Raw genomic sequence first — 18,754 nt, 5'->3', positions numbered from 1 at the left:
CCTGGAGATCCTGAGAATCCCAGCACCTTTCCTCTGGAGATCCTGAGCATCCCAGCACCTTTCCCCTGGAGATCCTGAGAATCCCAGCACCTTTCCTCTGGAGATCCTGAGCATCCCAGCACCTTTCCCCTGGAGATCCTGGGAATCCCAGCAGGTTTCCAGGCTGGAAATCCTGAGAATCCCAGGAGGTTTCCAGGCTGGAGATCCTGAGAATCCCAGCAGGTTTCCAGGCTGGAGATCCTGAGAATCCCAGCAGGTTTCCAGGATCCTGAGAATCCCAGCACCTTTTCCCTTGTGGATCCTTAGAATCCCAGCACCTTTTCCCTTGTAGATCCTGAGAATCCCAGCACCTTTTCCCTTGTGGATCCTGAGAATCCCAGCACCTTTTCCCTTGTGGATCCTGAGAATCCCAGCACCTTTTCCCTTGTGGATCCTTAGAATCCCAGCACCTTTTCCCTTGTAGATCCTGAGAATCCCAGCACCTTTTCCCTTGTGGATCCTGAGAATCCCAGCACCTTTTCCCTTGTGGATCCTGAGAATCCCAGCTCCTTTTCCATTGTGGATCCTGAGAATCCCAGCACCTTTTCCCTTTTAGATCCAGAGAATCCCAGCACGTTTTCCCTGCAGTCCCGTGGGTTTCAGCCCCGCTGCCAAGGTGTCATTTCCACGTTGTGGTTTCTTACAAAGCACATTCCTCAGTGCCAGCCCCCAGCTTCCTGCCTGGCCTCTCTTTTTAGGATTTAGGATTCCTGTCAGAGCCCGCCGCCGCCAATCGCGCCGCGCTCGCACCAGGACGACGGGGACGGAAAAATGAAAATCACATTCGGCACATTTAATCAGATAATTATTTTTAAGGAACGAGCAGGAATGTTAAATACATTTGCCTTTTTTTTTTTAATTTTTTTTTTTTCCATCTGTTGAGGCTGACGTGCAAGACTGGGCTAAGTGAGGTTTCCATGGGTTTGTGTTCTCCTGGACACCACAGCTCCCCCTCCAGCTGGGAACGGCAGCACGGAGGTTTGCTGTCGCTCTCAATCGATCTGTTTGTTTAGGAAAAGCATTCCAGGAAAAATCTGTCCCTTTGTTCTTTGCTCCTTTCTCCTGTGTCCACGTGGATAATTCATAAGAGCTTTCCTCCTTTCCACAGGAGGATCCCTTATTCCCAGGAGTTCTGAGGTGGGAAGTTGAGGATTCCTAAGATCAACGGAGCAGGTCTGGAATCCCCCAGGGACTGAGGAAACTCCAAGGTAAGCTGCTGAAAAAGCTCCTTTCCTCCAAGTTGGGAAGTTTGCTTTTCCCCCAGCCACAGGAGCCAGTCCAACCCCCTGGACGTGGAAGAGGGAACATCTCCTGTTGAATTTTACCGTTGCTATAGCGATTGATTAAATAAAATAAACCCCCCCCCCCTCCACTTGTAAATTCCAAATCCTAATTGTACTGACAACAATCTAAATGTGGTTGGAACAGTGAGTCACACTCCAGATTCCCGTGTCTGGAGCAGGGCTTCATTTCCATCTAACAAGGCAATTACTGTACCCGCGTTAATTCCGTATCATTTGATTAACAAAAACGTGCCGGGGAGCTTTAGCACCTCTGCTTAGTGCAGCAGATCCCTATCTCCAGCCCTGCCCCCGGCGCTGCTGCTGCTGCTCATTAGCATACAATATGCAGATGTGGCCGTCCCAAAGCTCTGGTGCATCCCAAACCCGGGATGGTGTCACCAGCCCCTGCTTTCCTACCAGGACAAACTCAGGTCTTAAATCATAAAGCAAAGATTTCCCTTAAAGCTGAGGCCTTGTTTTAGTCATTCTCATCCCATAAAAGCTTCTGTTTCTCACTACTCCTGGAAGCTGCCAAGGAATTCGGGGCCACTTCCAGCAGAGTTAGGTCAATCCCCAGAGTCCCCATCATGAGCTGTGAGTGACTCAGCCCCAGCTTTGGCCAAGGGCAGCAGGAATTTTTCCCACCTGGCTCTGCTCCTTCCTCCGGGACAGATCCCAGAGGATCCCAAGGAGCAGCTGCAGCCACCCTGAGCCTCATCCCCAAACGAGGCCTTTCCTCCCAAAAACACTTCAGGGATGGCAAACAGAACTTTGGGTTTCCCAGTGACTCCCTAATCACTCCTGGAACGGATCCGGAGTCGTTCTGGGTGGATATTTAACTACAGACAAATGGCATTTCCTTTTCAATCCCTATTCCCAAACCTGTGGACAAACAGAACTGAGCACCAAATCCCTGGGACTTTGGGATTTGCCACTGGGAAAAGGGAAAAGCAGCCGGAGCTGGGAGCGCTCTGCAGCCCCGGTGCCACGTGAATAGAGATTGCATTTTTTTGCCGTGGCAAATAAACAAATGCATAAAGATGCATTATTTCATAAGCATTAAAAAAAAAAAAAATCCTTGCTGCAGCTATAGTGCTTTTCATTTGTTTTTATGATTACTTGTAATTAATTAGCATCAAAAGAAGATTATCAACCCCGAGATTGGAGCGGCGATGATGGCGCTGCTTTATCTTTCTATTAAGGTGGGGAAAAAGAAGGAAATGATCCCTTTTTATTTCATTTTTTAACTCTGCCGAGATGGAAGTGTCGGAACCCGGCGGCAGCACAGCCACAAAAAGCACCAAAAAGCACAAAAAGAGAAATTATCTTCTCTAATTACAAGCCGTGCTGAGACAGGGCATGTAAATATTTAAGGAAGTTGAAATTGTTATTAAATTTAGGTTTCCAAAAGCCTTTTTTCAATCCGTGTTTATGTTTTATATGAGGTCGCTGCTCGTGCACTCAGAGCCATAAACCAGAGGTTTTTTCAGGGTATCTGGAGACTTTCAGCAGCTTCTGTGCTCTGGGCACCACAAGAAATCCCCCCAAAAAAAGGGATTTCCTCACCCTCATCCACTTCTCCTGCCGTGCCTGCCGTCGGATCTTTACACTAGGGGAAAAAAATAAACGCAAAGCACGGGGAACGTTCCAGATCCTGGAGGAACCCAAAGCTCTGCTGCCCTCCCAGCAATCCCCAGGATTTTGGGAGTTTCCAGTTTCCCTGGTGTTCCAGAAATCCTGGGGAACTGTGATCCATCTCCCTCTCTCCTTCGCCAAACCTCTTCCCCAACACCAGGAAACGCCAAATCCAAACTCTGCCTTATTTGAATGGATGATTAATTCATGAAGGGCCGTCCCAAATTGACGGGCACGGGGCTGCTCCCATCCTCCTATGAAATATTAACGCAGCGCTCAGCACCGCTCCGCAGCCATTAGCGCTCATTTGCATATTCATGAGGGCTCATAAATGTTCGAGGAGCAGCCGGGAGGAGCCAAGGAGTATTTACAGCCCTAAAAGGGGGCTGGCTTGGTGGGACAAACCACATCCCAGGAATTCCAGCGTGCCGTGCTTTGGGAGATGAGTGAAACCTGGGAAACTGAGGCAGCGCCGAGCTGATGAAAGTCCCCGCTAGCAGGGGAAATGCTCGTGATTTACCTCGCTCCTATCGATAATAAACTGCTCAATGAGTGTTACTAAATAACATTTTCCCGTCCGTTAAGCGTAGCCAAAGCGGGACAGCGATTCATCGGCGAGACAATAAAAGTTCCTTTTTCTGCTTGCTGGGTGTTTTCCCCCTTCTGCACAGCGTAAATCACATTTTGTGTGAAGGGTGCAATCCTTGCTCCGCCACTTATTTGAATCTCTGCTGCTTTATAACAAATGCTTTTTATTGATTTTTCTTGTGCAGAGCCGGGAATTGAATAACTCCGGGAACGGGCTGAAGGAGAAAACGGGATCAGCAGCTTTCCAAGGTAAAGGTGGCACTTGCCTGGCTCAGCAGCTCCAGGAGCAGCACCACAGCACAAACCTGATGGCCCTGTGGCTCTTAAAGTCCCAGAGCTGGGCTGGCTCTGGGCAAGGCCAAGAGGGGCTGGAGAATGGGTGGTGAGCTGCCTTGGGGGGCTCAAACGGGGACATTCCCCTAGGCCAGCTCCTCATTTCCCTTCCAACCAAAGGTTGGAACCGTGTTTGCCTTCCCACAGGGCCATTTCTGCTGGAAGGGGTTCAGGGTTACCATCTTTGGAAGGGAGAAGGTTTTGGGGTCCCTGGGCCAGGTGCTTTGCTCCTGGAAGCCCCCTGGAAAAGCAGGATTGCAGAGCCCCGCCATGGGAACTCCTCTCCGTGCGGGGAGACGTCCCCTGTCCCTGGGGGTGACCCCAGCCTTTCTCCAAGCCCCTGGGGCTGAGCTGACCTCTCTGAGACCTGCAAATAAAGTCCAGAGGGATGGAGCAGGCTCAGCTGTCCTCACAAAGCTGGGATTTCCGCAGGAGCCCCGGGCAGGGCAGAGCTTCACACCCGAAAATCACCCGGCAAAGGCCGCGTCGTTTCCCCGCTGCGTTCCTTGGAAATGTGTTCCTACTCCAGGTAATGCGGTGCTCATTACACAATTACCTCAAGTGCTTCACAATGCATTAATTGCTGCTTGATTTAAACATTCCCCATCCAGGAGCAGCCCACCTCTGTCATTGTGACAGAGTCGGTGGTCGGGTTCCTCCAGGAGGGAATGGAGAAGCCGCGGGTTCCTTGGTCAGGGGAAGCAGACCTGGCATCAGTTGTGGGATGCAGATCCCGGGGGAAGCACGAGGCATTTACTGATCCTTTTGGCACTCAAAGTGCCAATCACGGGATCATTTAGGCTGAAAAAGACCTCCGAGGTCCTCGTCCGGCTCAGGGCATTCTGTCATTCCATGACTTTATGGCGTTATTTCAGCCTTATTTACAAAATATTCCTTAAACGCCGGGCCTCGTCAAGGACTCGGTCCGGGCCACCACCTCCATGACTCTGTTCCCAAATTCTCCAGAGGGACAGGGACATCCAAAGCACCTCCAGGTAGGCAGCTGCTCCCCGCTCTCACCCCGTGCAGTGACACGTGGAACTGGCAGCCCAGGACAGCTTTGTGACACGGGCACAGCCCCGAGAGCTGTCCCCTGTGATGAGACCCCAAAAGAGAACCCCTGGAGAGAACTTCCCCATCAGCCTGCAGCCCTTCTCTCCTGGCATTCCGTCCCCTCCCGGCCCTGGCACCGGGGTGGTCCCTGCCACGTCGCCGTGCCACGGCTCCCGGACGGAATGGTGGCCATTTCGAGGTGGCGGGGAATTTTCCATTCAGTGGGGAGAGGATTTTGCCCGAGGTGCCTGCAGATGTTCCGGGAGATGCCCCAAGGCCCTGTGGATCACCAGGAGAGGCTCCGCTCCCTCCAGCGGCGTTTCCTTCTGCCTCGCTGCCCGTGGAGCCATCCCAAGGAATCCTGGAGATTTCCCCCAACATTTTCTTGAGCTAGAGAATTACGGGCAGAAGAAAGTTCCAGGGGTGCTCCTTCCTCAGTGAGAGCTTCATCCTCCCTCCAGGGAGAAACCTGTTTGGAACGCCGCCGCGGCTGAAACGGCTCCGATGCGACGGGGCCTTAAATTACCGGGCTTTGACGAGCCTGCTGCACACGCACGGAAGCTGTCACCGGGAATTCTCCCCATCCAGACTTTATATAATAGGGGAGGTATTAATCAGGAGTGGAGGTCTGCAAATATTTGCCTGTTTCCATAGCGATGGGGAGCCCACACACACAATAAATACCTTTTCCCACATGCGTTATCATCGCTGCCTAATCATATAATCACCAAGCCGTGGCTCAGGCGGGGCCGGGAGGAGAATAAACACCATTAATTAACAGATTTATAAACTAGAGGAGGAGGAGGAGGAGGCGGCAAACGAGGAACGGAGTGGAGGAAGCGCTTTGGAGAGGGTTTGGGCCTTTCTCGTTTCTCCGGGAAACTTGGCAAACTCTTAATTAGCTCACCAAACCCTCTCCGTCTTCTTCCAAAAATAAAACTTCTGACAACTGTTCAAACCGCTCTCACCCACCAAACACACATTTGAGTACAAATAGAAAGCCACGGCGGGGAAGTGTCAGAGGCATTGCTTCGAAGGAGGAAAAGTGAGACTCTTGGCGTCGCTCGCGAAATCCGACGCGTTGTCTCCGCTGCGTGGAGGTGACACGGGAGTGACACCGGGCCAGCCAGCGCGTTGGGAGGGTGCTCCACTCACTGATCCCTCCTGGCAGCTCCAAACACCTTTGTCCAGGCTGGCACGTACCGGGAATGCAGAGCCCAGACCCAAAGGGATTTTTGGGGTTGGGTCTAGGGGTTCGTCATTCCTCGTTCCGTCCTAAAGCAAAGCGGAATTTTGGAAGTAAAAGTAGCAAAGTTGGAAGAGTTCCTTTGGTTTCCGGGGATCGAAGCAGCTCCGGCTGCTCCTGCTGCTTAAGAGGAGCCATCCCCATGGAATGGTTTATTCCATGTCCTCCAGCTCACAGAATAAACCATTCCATGGTCCGTGCTGGAGCTGCCCAAAGCAGGGCAGGACCACCTTCTCATGGTGCTCCAAGCCGTGTCCAGCCTGGCCTGGGACTCTCAGCTTGGGAAGGCACCCGGCTGGCGGGGTTTGTCATTCCACTGAGAATTCCGTGATTTGGGGGCTGCTGCAATGCCAGGGCAGATTCGGGGTGAACCGCAGTGTCCCCGGTGGCACGCCCGGGCTGGTTGCGGAACCGGGCTGGGCCACGCCCGTCCCCGCTGACGTCTGAGTAATGTGCCTTTCCCTGGCATGACAAGCTCATTATGGAGCATAATTGCGACGCAATCTCCTGGTAAACACTGGGTTAAACCCCCTGGAAGATGCTTGTTCCTCTCGTTATTAATTAGCACGTGTCCACTCCGCCAGATCCAGAGCCCAAACTTCATTTGTTATGTTCAGCCAAATGCATGAGTAGCTTTGGAGTAATTATTTTCCAACATCATCTAATACCTCTCTGCACATCAATTAAAAATCCTCTTAACAAGGAACTGCATTTTGTTTGAGATCAAATGCCTCGTCCAAAGCTGTATCAATCATGTAGAGCTAATTAGTGGGTCTGCTTTATATCATTTGTTTTACTTTATTATTCTATTATACACTTCCTAATGAAACCAATTGAACAATTTTGAAATCTTTGTTCAATTAATTGAAGGCTTAAAGGCCAGCTCCCTTTTCTGTTGGCTTTAAAAAGCACGGATGCAAAGGGAAATAAGATTCCCTGCGTGTTTTATATCTATTTCTTCTCCGGGGTAAATGTTCCAAAACTGCTTTTAAGGTTTTAGCACTATTTCTGTGTCCATGGTTCTGGAGGATTGTCCAAGGAAGGCTCTCCCAGCCCTGCTCACTCCATGGTTCTCCAGGATTGTCCAAGGAAGGCTCTCCCAGCCCTGCTCACTCCATGGCTCTGGAGCAGGATTGTCCAAGGAAGGCTCTCCCAGCCCTGCTCACTCCATGGTTCTGGAGCACTTTCCACGAAGGAAGGCTCTCCCAGCCAAAAGTGCATCCAAGAAGGCTGGTGGCACCTGGATCGTGTCCCTCACTGTGGCAGCAGGAGCAGGGCAGAGCCAAACCTCCAATCCTGGGCTCCTCATGAGAGGGAAGGGAACACAGCTGGGAAGGGGCTGGAGAACTCCTGAGGTGGCTGAAAGGGGCTCAGCCTGCAGGAAAGGAGGCTCGGGGGGGACCTTGTGGCTCTGCACAAATCCTGACAGGAGGGGACAGGGACAGGAGGAGAGGGAACAGCCTCAGGCTGGGCCAGGGGAGGCTCAGGATGGACACCAGCAGGAATTTCCCCATGGAAAGGGGGATCAGGCCTTGGCAGGGGCTGCCCAGGGAGGTTTGGAGTGCCCATCCCTGGAGGTGTCCAAGGAAGGGCTGGAGGTGGCACTCAGAGCTCTGGGCTGGGACAAGGTGGGCTTTGGGCACAGGCTGGACTCAATGACCTTGGAGGGCTTTTCCAGCCTCAGCAATCCTGGGATTCTGTGATTTTCCCCTCTTTAAAAGACATGTTCCTGTTTCCAGCTCTGTGCCCCTTTCTCACCTATTTCCTGAGTGTCTCTCACCCTCCCCAGGGGACAGGGCATGTCCTGCAGGCCGTGTGCCCTCTGTGCTGTCTGTGCTGCTGCAGCCCTGTTTCCACAACTCCATTATTAGTTTTGTCCAGCCTGCAGGAAAAAGTGATGCTGTAGCTGGCATCCCAGTGTTAGGTCATATTAAAACCATCTGTAACAAATCTTTATTTGCAGTTACTTTGGAGTTCAGATTTCAGCTTCTACTCCACCTGTCATCAGTGTTTATCCTCATAAACTTTCACAGCTTCTTTTATTCTGGTTTTTTTTTTTTTTTTTTTCCCTTCTGAGAGACCTTTTCAGGGTTTTTGGCACTCTTCCGCCTACTTTGCCTGGCAAAATTTCACTCTCCTTGATTTAGAAAAGGTGCAGGTTTCATGAATCTACAGGATCTTCAGAACAGAATATTTGTAATGTTATTTCCAAGAAAAAGCAGCCTTGTTGCTGGTTATGATTTCAATAAAAAATAGGAAAATAAAATCTGTGGGGGAGTTGTCTGCAAAACACTGAAGTGTTTTTTAATATGGATAAATAACTCTGTTGGAAGGCTCTCCCAGCCCTGCTCACTCCATGGCTCTGGAGCAGGATTGTCCAAGGAAGGCTCTCCCAGCCCTGCTCACTCCATGGCTCTGGAGCAGGATTGTCCAAGGAAGGCTCTCCCAGCCCTGCTCACTCCATGGTTCTCCAGGATTGTCCATGGAAGGCTCTCCCAGCCCTGCTCACTCCATGGCTCTGGAGCAGGATTGTCCAAGGAAGGCTCTCCCAGCCCTGCTCACTCCATGGTTCTCCAGGATTGTCCATGGAAGGCTCTCCCAGCCCTGCTCACTCCATGGCTCTGGAGCAGCATTGTCCAAGGAAGGCTCTCCCAGCCCTGCTCACTCCATGGCTCTGGAGCAGGATTGTCCAAGGAAGGCTCTCCCAGCCCTGCTCACTCCATGGTTCTCCAGGATTGTCCAAGGAAGGCTCTCCCAGCCCTGCTCACTCCATGGTTCTGGAGCAGGATTGTCCAAGGAAGGCTGTCCCAGCACTGCTCAGTCCATGGTTCTGCAGGAGGATTGCCCAAGGAGGGCTCCTCCAGCCCTGCTCACTCCATGGTTCTGGAGCAGGATTGTCCAAGGAAGGCTGTCCCAGCACTGCTCACTCCATGGTTCTGCAGGAGGATTGTCCAAGGAAGGCTCTCCTTGGAGAGAAAAGTGCATCCCAGAAGGCTGGTGGCACCTGGATCGTGTCCCTCACTGTGGCAGCAGGAGCAGGGCAGAGCCAAACCTCCAATCCTGGGCTCCTCATGAGAGGGAAGGGAACACAGCTGGGAAGGGGCTGGAGAACTCCTGAGGTGGCTGAAAGGGGCTCAGCCTGCAGGAAAGGAGGCTCGGGGGGGACCTTGTGGCTCTGCACAAATCCTGACAGGAGGGGACAGGGACAGGAGGAGAGGGAACAGCCTCAGGCCGGGCCAGGGGAGGTCACGCTGGACGCCAGCAGGAATTTCCCCTTGGAGAAGGTGCTGTGGCTCTGCACAAATCCTGACAGGAGGGGACAGGGACAGGAGGAGAGGGAACAGCCTCAGGCTGGCCCAGGGGAGGTCACGCTGGACACCAGCAGGAATTTCCCCTTGGAGAAGGCGCTCAGGAACTGGAGCTGCCCAGGGAGGTGTGGAGCCCCTGCTCTGAGGTCCCCAGCATTCCTGGGACACCTCAGGCACAGCTCCGTGGGCTGGCACTGCTGCAGCAGAGGAGCAGGAGCTCTGTGCAGCCTGAGCAACCCCTCTGCAGCCGCCGTGAACGCTTCGCAGCTAAATCAAACTGACAAACCAGCAGATGCTGAGGGGCTTGCAGCAAATGGACTGTGTTTCCTTTTTCATACGGAGAAGGAGGGTAAAAATAAGAATGACTTTCACATGCCGTCAAGACTGCTTGGGAGAAATCAGGGGATATTATAGAAGCATTGGAGCAGAGGGAATTCAGCTTTAGACCTCTCGAAATCTGGGGGTCGAGCTGAGTTCCTGCTTGTCAGGAACATAAAAATCTATTCCTCAGTCGCTCACCAGGCACGTTTAAAGGCACAGCTCTGTCAGAAGGGCCAGCAGGAGCCACCTGCGTGTCCCTCTGGGCGCGCGGGGATCAGCGTGGGCTCTACACCCCCACCCACACCAACCGGGATCACCTCCAAGCTTTGCAGCTCCCAGAGAAACACCGCCAGCAGTTCTGGGCTCCCTGGGAGCAATCAGAGCACTTAGCTGCATGTTTATTGTGCACACAGCTCCAGCTGCTCCAGATGTGCTGGAACTGCGGCCGAGCTCATCCCGAGAGCGCCGCCGGACGCGGCCCTGGACACGGGTGGTCCCGGCCCCGCAGAGCCTTTGATGTGCACTCCCAGGTAGGAAGGGCTGGCTTGGGGACATTTGGGAGCTATTAGGGTTCCTCACTCACGCACGGCCTGGTTTCCATCCCCTGCCTGGCAGGGAGGGAGGCGGGGGGGGAAGCAGCATCCTTTTCGGATTATCCCCGCTTCCTGTTTGGAGAGTTGCGGCCAGCCAGAGCAGTTCCAGCTAGGAAACAAAAGCCCGGGGCCCCTCGGTGTCAGAGCAGAGCTGAGCCCCCTCCGGGGCTCTCGGTCACTTCCGAGCTCGAGAAAAAAACCCAGGAAAAAATCCCGAGGTTGGGGATTCAAAAAGGAGAGGAAAAGTCGCTGCGGCACCCCCGGAGCTCACCTCTGTCCTGAGGGTGGCACTCAGCCCCTCGCCACACTGAATCCCTGTTTCCAGTCTTAAAACCGGGCTTAAGTAGGCCGGGAGTGCCGGCTGCCACGCGGGGATGTTTTCAGCTCGCCGGACAAAGGCGGGGAGGGATCCCCCGGCACAGCCTGGGACCCTCTCCTTCCCCTCAGCCATCTGGAGATTAATTTGGAGCAAAGTGTAAAGGCAGAACTTTTTTTATTTTTGTGATCTAATCCTGTAGGTGCCATTATTTAATTTATCGATACAAAGCAGGGAGGCAGATGCGGGAGAGAGCTCGAGAGGCAGCGAGGACATTGTTGAGTCTGCTCCTCTGAAGAGCCAATTATTCCCTTCAAGTCCTTTAGTTTCAGGGGATGCTGCAGTAGTTGCAGGGATAAAAGTGGGAGCCTTTCATCTGGAGCATTCAAGTGCCAGTCCTCCAGGCAGAGCAAAGCCACACGGAGCGGGCTGGCTTCTTTTCCTCCTTAATGCATTCTTCTGGAATGGGATTATTAAACATTACTGAATGGAGAATGTAAATTTGCAGCATTGACGGCTGATTAGTTTGGAGAATGTAAATTTGCAGCATTGACAGCTGATTAGTTTTTAATTTTTTTTTTAAAACGAGAAAAAAAAAATTCACTCATCATCAAAAATATAAATGAAACCTTTTAAGGGAACCTCCAAGGAAAAGCACAATGGTTGCTGTTTTCCCTGACTCTAGGGCTGGCTCCAGTCTGTAATCCTGCATTAAGGGGGAATTTCCTTTCAGCTACCAAATAAAATCCAGATTTATTCCATGAAATCAGGAAGTTGGAGGTGTCCCATGGATCCCTCACAGCAGGTGCCAAGGAGCTCCTGAACATCTGGAATCGCCCAATTCCCTGGCAGTGCCCAGCACTGACCTGGAAAGGGGATCCTCTGGCACATCCATACCATTGGAGAATGTAAATTTGCAGCATTGACGGCTGATTAGTTTTTATTTTTTTTTTTTAAATGAGAAAAAAAAAATTCACTCGTCATCAAAAATATAAATGAAACCTTTTAAGGGAACCTCCAAGGAAAAGCACAATGGTTGCTGTTTTCCCTGACTCTAGGGCTGGCTCCAGTCTGTAATCCTGCATTAAGGGGGAATTTCCTTTCAGCTACCAAATAAAATCCAGATTTATTCCATGAAATCAGGAAGTTGGAGGTGTCCCATGGATCCCTCACAGCAGGTGCCAAGGAGCTCCTGAACATCTGGAATCGCCCAATTCCCTGGCAGTGCCCAGCACTGACCTGGAAAGGGGATCCTCTGGCACATCCATACCATCCATACCTGACCAAATCCATCTGAACCCATCCATGACCATGCCCATACCTGTCCACGTCCATCCATGTCCATCCACACCCATCCATATCCATCCACGTCCATCCACACCCATCCATATCCATCCACGTCCATCCACACCCATCCATATCCATCCACGTCCATCCACACCCATCCATATCCATCCACGTCCATCCACACCCATCCATATCCATCCACGTCCATCCACACCCATCCATATCCATCCACGTCCATCCACACCCATCCATATCCATCCACGTCCATCCACACCCATCCATATCCATCCACGTCCATCCACACCCATCCATATCCATCCACGTCCATCCACACCCATCCATGTCTATCCATGTCCATCCACACCCATCCACACCACGGCAGGAATCCCCCTCTGGGCACCTCGGGATGGCTGTTCCATGGTATTGATTATTATTGGTGTTATTGGTTTTATTATTATTATTGCCCTGGCGCCGCAGCCCCGCCGCTGGTAATGAGGCAAAGGAGGGTTTAACCAATTCCTGGATTTGGGATGGATTTAGGTCACAGAGCCACAGGATCCTGGGATGGTTTCAGCTGGAAGGGGCTTTGAGGAGTGTCTCATTCCTGCCATCCCTGGAGGGACACCTTTCACTAGCCCAGGCTGCTGCTCACAGGCACCACACAAAATACAGCATCCCATAAAAATGATCCAGCTCTGGAGAAAAGGGATCCTGCAGCACCTTCCAGCTCTTTGTGTGGACTTGGGAATGCCAGGGATTAGGGGCTTTAGCTGTAAGCCCAGCTCAGGCTGCTCTGCAGCACTTCAAACTCCTAATTTCCCAAAATCTCCCTATTACCCGGTCAAGATCTTGGAGCAACCAACAGATTTCCCCAGACTGTTAATCCCACGTTTCATCCTTTCCTGGGCTTTTTTTAGAGGCTGAGAAATGTAATCCTAATTTAATCCTGACTGGAAGCCTGCTAGGGAGGGCTGCAGTGGGAAGTTCTCCACGGGGTCAGCGGGAAAGGGTTTCCCAGAAATTCCCTTCGCGTTCCCCACGTCAGGGCAGTGACCCCACAGCCCTGCTGGGTGGGTGGGGCAGAAAGGGAATTTCGGGGACACTGGTGGACATTCCCCCCGTGGCATTCATTCCTTGTGGGGGGGAGCTGGAAGGTGAGGGGGAAACTTGGATATCTCCACCAAGAACAGCCTCAAGTCATTTAATCACCATCTGCCTTGGTGCCAAAGTAAATCTCCTCAGCTCTCTGAGGCCTTGACATACTCAGAATATTCCAAGAACTTTCATTCTGCTTGTCCCCATCCAGAAGAGCTCATCTCTTTTTTTTTTTTTGGTGGGAACACAGAAGAAATCAGGAGCTGGACTCTGCTGATCCCCGTGGGTCCTTTCCAGCTCAGGAAATTCTGTGGTTCTGTGTTCCTCCTTCACTCATGGAGGTTCCAAATTCTGGATTGGAGCAGTGTCCGTGCACATTCCATCCCCCTGTGCTTCCTCCCTCCCCGAGGCCTCCCAGCTGCTGGAATAATTCACTGCTGGAGCACCAGGCAGTTTTCACCTTCAGTTCTCTGTCCTGAGGGAAAAGCAGCTTTCCCTCACCGTCCCTACTCGCGCTGCGCCTTAGGAGCTCCGTTAAGCTCAGGTTTAGGTGGCTCTGGGTTCAGGAAATAGGAAATGTGCCATCCCAAAGAGCAAGTGGAGAGGAGAAGCCAGAGGTCTCAGCCTCCAACCCAGTTCCAGGAGCTGGGATTTAGGGATTAGTGAGATGGATGGCCTCGCTGCTTCCCCCAAGATGCAGCGGGCTGTGATTTGTGCCCGCTAAGCCGCTATAATGACGAACAATCCTTTTTATTAACGGGGCCTAAAAATAGCAGCCAGCTCCTGGGAGGCACACACACACACAGCTCCGGGGCAGGAGCTTCCCTTGGGGGGTTTTGGGGGCTGTGACATTCCTGCAGGACAGCCACGTGGGGGTCTCACCCTCAGCCGACCCCTCTGGGTGTAACGCGCTGAGTGAGTTTAGGGGCACACGAGGCATCCTGGGATGGGATGGGATGGGATGATGGGATGGGATCCCCACTGTCCCCTGGGATCCCCCACTGATTCCTTGGAGCACCAGGAGCATCTCCTGGAAGCCCCTTTGGCATTCCAGCTGCGCCTTCAGGAATCATCCCGAAAATAACGCGGCGAGAGAATCCCGTTCCCTCCTAAGTGGAAACCTGGCGGAGATTTTAACTCCCAGCTCCCAGGGAATCCTTCCCCGGTGAGCTCTGGGTGCCTGAGCCAGCTCCAAGTGCTTCAAGCCCCCCTCTCTTCCCCAAGTCTCTGCTGCTCTCTGGAACTCCCAGGACCGAATTAGCGGCGCAATCATGAGAAAAGGAATCGGAGCCTTCTCCAAGCTGTCGAGTGCATTTTGCTGCATGATTAATTGGCAGAGCTCCGGCCAAGCCCTGGGTCCTGCTAAAGGCCATGCCCTTGACTTGCACCTGCCACTGATTGCAGAAAATGGATGTCTTCACTTCTCCCTTTTTTGGTTTTTTTTTTTTTTTGGTGCAGCTGTTAAACTGCTTTAAGGAAATCTTATTTCTCTGGACCAGAAACTTGAACTTCTTCTCTAATCTCAGGAGGCTGAAATGAATGTAATTCTCTGCCTCAGCCTGACTTATGGAAGCAATATTTTAGGATCTTTAGGAAAGCTGTGATAACTGGAGGTGATTTTTGTTCCTTTCCTAGGAGCTGGGATGTTCCTGTGCTCTGTGGAGGTGCTGGAGTGGGATCTGCGAGGGGTGAGTGCAGCACAACGGGGGAAACCCCAAACAAATTGTGATTTTTGCCTGTTGGACCCGGCGAAGGAGTGAAGGAAAAGAAGTTTTTACCCTTGGTGTTGAATTTTGTGGCAAAAGCGGCAAATCCAGTAATTCCGGGTTATTTGGGGTCACAGGGATTCACTGATGGGGACAAACCTGGCAGGAAAAGCCCTCAGAGCTCCTCGGGGAGTGATTCCCAAAGAATCCTGGCAGGAACGATCTGGACTTGCTCCGAGGTGAGCCGGGAGTTCCTCCTGGGAGTAAGGAGAGAACAAAACCCTGGCGATCCTTTAAAAACCCATCTCCACACGCCTCGAAGAGGGAAAGCAACATCTGCTGGGCTCCATCCAGGTGTTTCATGTCCCTGCCATTAATTGGAGGGGACATTATGTCATCACACATCAACGGGGAAAGTTGGTTAAAGTGCCACTTATCTCCGGGGCTGCCGTTAATCAGCTCCCTTTCAGCGGGAGCAGTGACACCTTGGAATGTTTTCCTTCTCCTTTTCCAGGTGCTCAGGGACAAGAAGTGTGGAAATCTCCCACACACACACACACGGTGGTCTCTTGGGGGGGTTTGAATTGGGAGGGATTTTAAGGAGTGGGGGACACCTGGCTTGGAATGCTCCTGGGGACACCTCGGCAGCCCATCCCATCCCTCCCTGGGAAAACTGATGGAGAACTGTCACTCCGACAAATTGAGTGTGACAGGAAAAAAAAAGAGAAAAAAAACCTCTAAATCTTGACTGGATTTGCTTCCTGGGAATGACACGAAGTCAAGTATCTTATTAAGTTCAAGAGAATTACATTTTCCATGCTCCAGCGAGAGACGCGGGCCCTTTGGAAAATCATAATGAACGGCTTTCTGCCGCCCTCATTTACATACCTTTGATAAATGGCTGTAACCAGATTAGGGAGATAAAATAACCAGTCTATTAATTACAATGATTATTATTTAATAGAAAATGGGATTGTGGCTGGCGAGAGGGAGGCTCAGCAATGCATTATATGGATGTGGTGGTTTATCTTTGGGAGTAAGATAAGTGTCCGGCTCTTCTGCAGCCCAAAGAATGTGTTCATTACCTGGGCAAGATTTATAAGCATAATTGAGTGTAATATTTGAAAAGTCTTTGCCTTATTTGGTGGACAAGGCAGGGCTGCTGCTTTAATTAAGCTGGCTAAATGAAGTTATGGAGCAGGGGTTCATTTGTAGGGAAATGACTGCGTTATTTGCAAAGTTTGGGAGCTGGAGCAAGCCCGGTGCTGCCCCAGCTGAAGTGGGCTGTTGTTATCTACAGCCTTTTTAGGGCTGTGGAAATGAAAACCTGTGAGGCCACAGGGCCCAGGGAGTGCTGAGGCCAAACCTCACGTGGATCTGGGCTCCTCGGGACAGGGCAGGGAACGGAGCTGGGATGGGGCTGGGGGAGCTGGGATGGGGCTGGGGGAGCTGGGATGGGGCTGGGATGGAGCTGGGAGAGATGGGATGGGGCTGGGGGAGCTGGGATGGAGCTGGGGAGCTGGGGCGGGACTGGGACAGCTGAAATGGGGCTGGGGGAGCCAGGAGGGGCCGGACCCCGCCGTGTCCCGCGTCCCTTGTCCCTTGTCCCGGGCTGCCAGTGGCAAAGGGAATGAAAGATGAATGGTGCCATCTGCGCCCGCACATGGCACGGCGGCAGGGGAGGCGAAATGCTAAGTAGAGCACGAGACGTGTCTGGCAGAGCCACCTATGCAGAAAATGAACCTCCCCGCCATGCCCGGGAGCCGCGGCCATCCCCGGGCCGACCCCCGGGACCCCCCTGCGCCGTGTCCCGGAGCTGTTGTCACCTTTCCCGGAGCCGGTGTCGTGTGTCACCCGGCCGCAGGATGGGCGAGGTCACGGCTCATCTCTGGGCTGTCCCCGTGCTAATCAGCGTGGCTGTTAATTAACGCTCGGAGCAGTGAGGGGAGAGTGCTGGATCCACATCTGGTGGCAGCGGTGCCCCAATATGGGCACCCCAAATCCGTGTGAGGAGCAGCAGGATTGGAGCTGATGCGTTTCGGGGTTCTGCCCTGAACCCCTGAGTGTGACACCTTTGGGTACAGGTCCCCAAATTCATCTCCCACACAACTTCCATTCCTTCAGGGAAGGAAATCAGGAGTTGTGGTGGTTAATAATAAACCAGGCAGCGCGGCAAGAACAGATTGCAGTGGGAATTGCTGTCTTCCCTGAGATGGAGGGGTTGGGTTTGGGGGGGGCTTTTTTTTTTGGGTTCATCGCTGTTGTTTTTAGCTGAGAGATCCCAGCTGGGCCTGAGAATTCGTGTGTGTGTCTGTGTGGGGAGCTGTTTTCCTGTCTGTGCATCCGTGGGGATGCTCCAGCAGCACTTCCCCTGCCACAGGGGGACACGGAAATCCTGGCAGCAGAGCTCTGTCCCTGCCCTGCTGAGGCTCAGGAGAGTTTCCCTTAGGAAAGTGGTGCTGGGACAGGCCCTGGAGCATCCCAAAAAAAAAGCAGGGATAAATTAAGGACCTACCTGCGCTTATGCCAAGGGTTAAATAAAACAAATCCCGCAGGCAGAGACAGAGGAGCTCCCAGGGATGTGATGTAAGGACACGCAGGTGCCTGCAGCCTTGGGAATGGCTGGGAAATTCCTGCTGCTGCCCTCAGGAAAACAGCAGGAACTGCTGGCTTTGGGGACACCCAGCATCTCCATCTCCTCAGGAAAACAGCAGGAACTGCTGGCTTTGGGGACACCCAGCATCTCCATCCCAGCAGGAAAACAGCAGGAGCTGCTGGCTTTGGGGACACCCAGCATCTCCATCCCAGCAGGAAAACAGCAGGAGCTGCTGGCTTTGGGGACACCCAGCATCTCCATCCCTCCAAAATCCTTCCAAGACCCGAGGTTGAACCTTTCCCAGCGCTCGTGTCCCCAAGTGCCACATCCTCCAGGGATGGGGACTCCATCCTGCCCCTTCCAAGGCTTTCTCTGTGTGTTCCTCCACTCTGCCGAAAACAAGGAAGATCATTCCCGTTTCCTTGCTGAAGTGAGGGGGGAAAAAAATGGCAAAACAGGTGCTTTAAAATCTTCCAAGGCGCCAAACTAAATGACAAAACGCAGGAGCATTTCATTGTTTGAGTTTGGAATAAAAGACGGATAATTAGGAAATTGGGAGCCTATTAATTTCCCAAATTTACTCAGGCACGAAGCACTGAGCTCTGGTGATATTTGCTTACCTCGTCATTATGCAAAAATATATTAGCTAATTATTTTGACTAATGCAATTAAGATATGCATATTTAGCATAAACTCCACAATAGAAACGTTCCAGTCAGCAGTTGCCGGGTTGCACTCGTGGGCAGCGGAGAGGGAAAAGGCAAAGAGGGATCCTGCCACACAGGCTGTGCCAGCTCTGCCAGATCCCTGCTGGGCACGTTTAGGGCACTCAGAGCCTCTTTTTATGGAATATGGGATGTTTCAGGCTGGCTCTGGTGGCAGCAATTCCATCCCGGTGTCCCCTGTGGCAGCGGGAGCCGTTCCCTGTGTGCTGTCCCCAGTCCCCCCCAGCTCTCCTGGAGCCCCCTCTGCCCCTGGATCCCTCTGCCAGGAGCATGGTGAGATTCCTGCCTCTTTCTTGCGTCTGGGAGCAGCCCCTGCTCACCCCTGTGCCCCTTTTCGTGCCAGGCTGGCATTCCCAGCATTGCCAGCTCCAGCAGGGCTGGGAATTCTCCTCTTCTCTCCGGGGGTTGCATGAGAAGGAATCCTGCCTGCATTTCTTTCCCTCTCCCAGCAGATTTGGCAGTGCCTTTTGTGCGATCCAGATGTGACCTCCGGGATGCGGGGCTGGCTCTCCCATCCCGGTGTGGTGGGCGAGGAAGGAGCAGCAGGGAGGCGAGGGGGGCCGGCATTTTTCGGGTGCCACCCCTCGCCCGACCCCGGGCTCTGCCCCGCCTCTGGCTGCTCTTCCAGAG

General features: G+C 52.6%; 1 long non-coding RNA gene across 3 annotated transcripts in view; it reads left to right on the top strand.

Annotated features, from left to right (window-relative positions):
• LOC121337379 overlaps positions 1 to 15,342 on the top strand; it is a 36,003-nt gene extending 20,661 nt beyond the window's left edge. For 2 of the 3 annotated variants that reach the window (XR_005952891.1, XR_005952892.1), the window contains 5 exons: positions 1,148 to 1,247; positions 3,731 to 3,794; positions 4,311 to 4,407; positions 10,220 to 10,336; positions 14,733 to 15,342. This is a non-coding gene — a long non-coding RNA (uncharacterized LOC121337379). The remainder of the gene's footprint in view (positions 1 to 1,147; positions 1,248 to 3,730; positions 3,795 to 4,310; positions 4,408 to 10,219; positions 10,337 to 14,732) is intronic. The other variant, XR_005952893.1, reaches the window with a different exon arrangement.
• Positions 15,343 to 18,754: the final 3,412 nt, after the last annotated feature.

This window comes from Onychostruthus taczanowskii, unplaced genomic scaffold, assembly GCF_017590055.1.
Source record: "Onychostruthus taczanowskii isolate IOZ18803 unplaced genomic scaffold, ASM1759005v1 scaffold265, whole genome shotgun sequence".
In the NCBI taxonomy this organism is placed as follows: domain Eukaryota; kingdom Metazoa; phylum Chordata; class Aves; order Passeriformes; family Passeridae; genus Onychostruthus; species Onychostruthus taczanowskii.
This window is presented reverse-complemented; position numbering and strand designations above follow the sequence as displayed.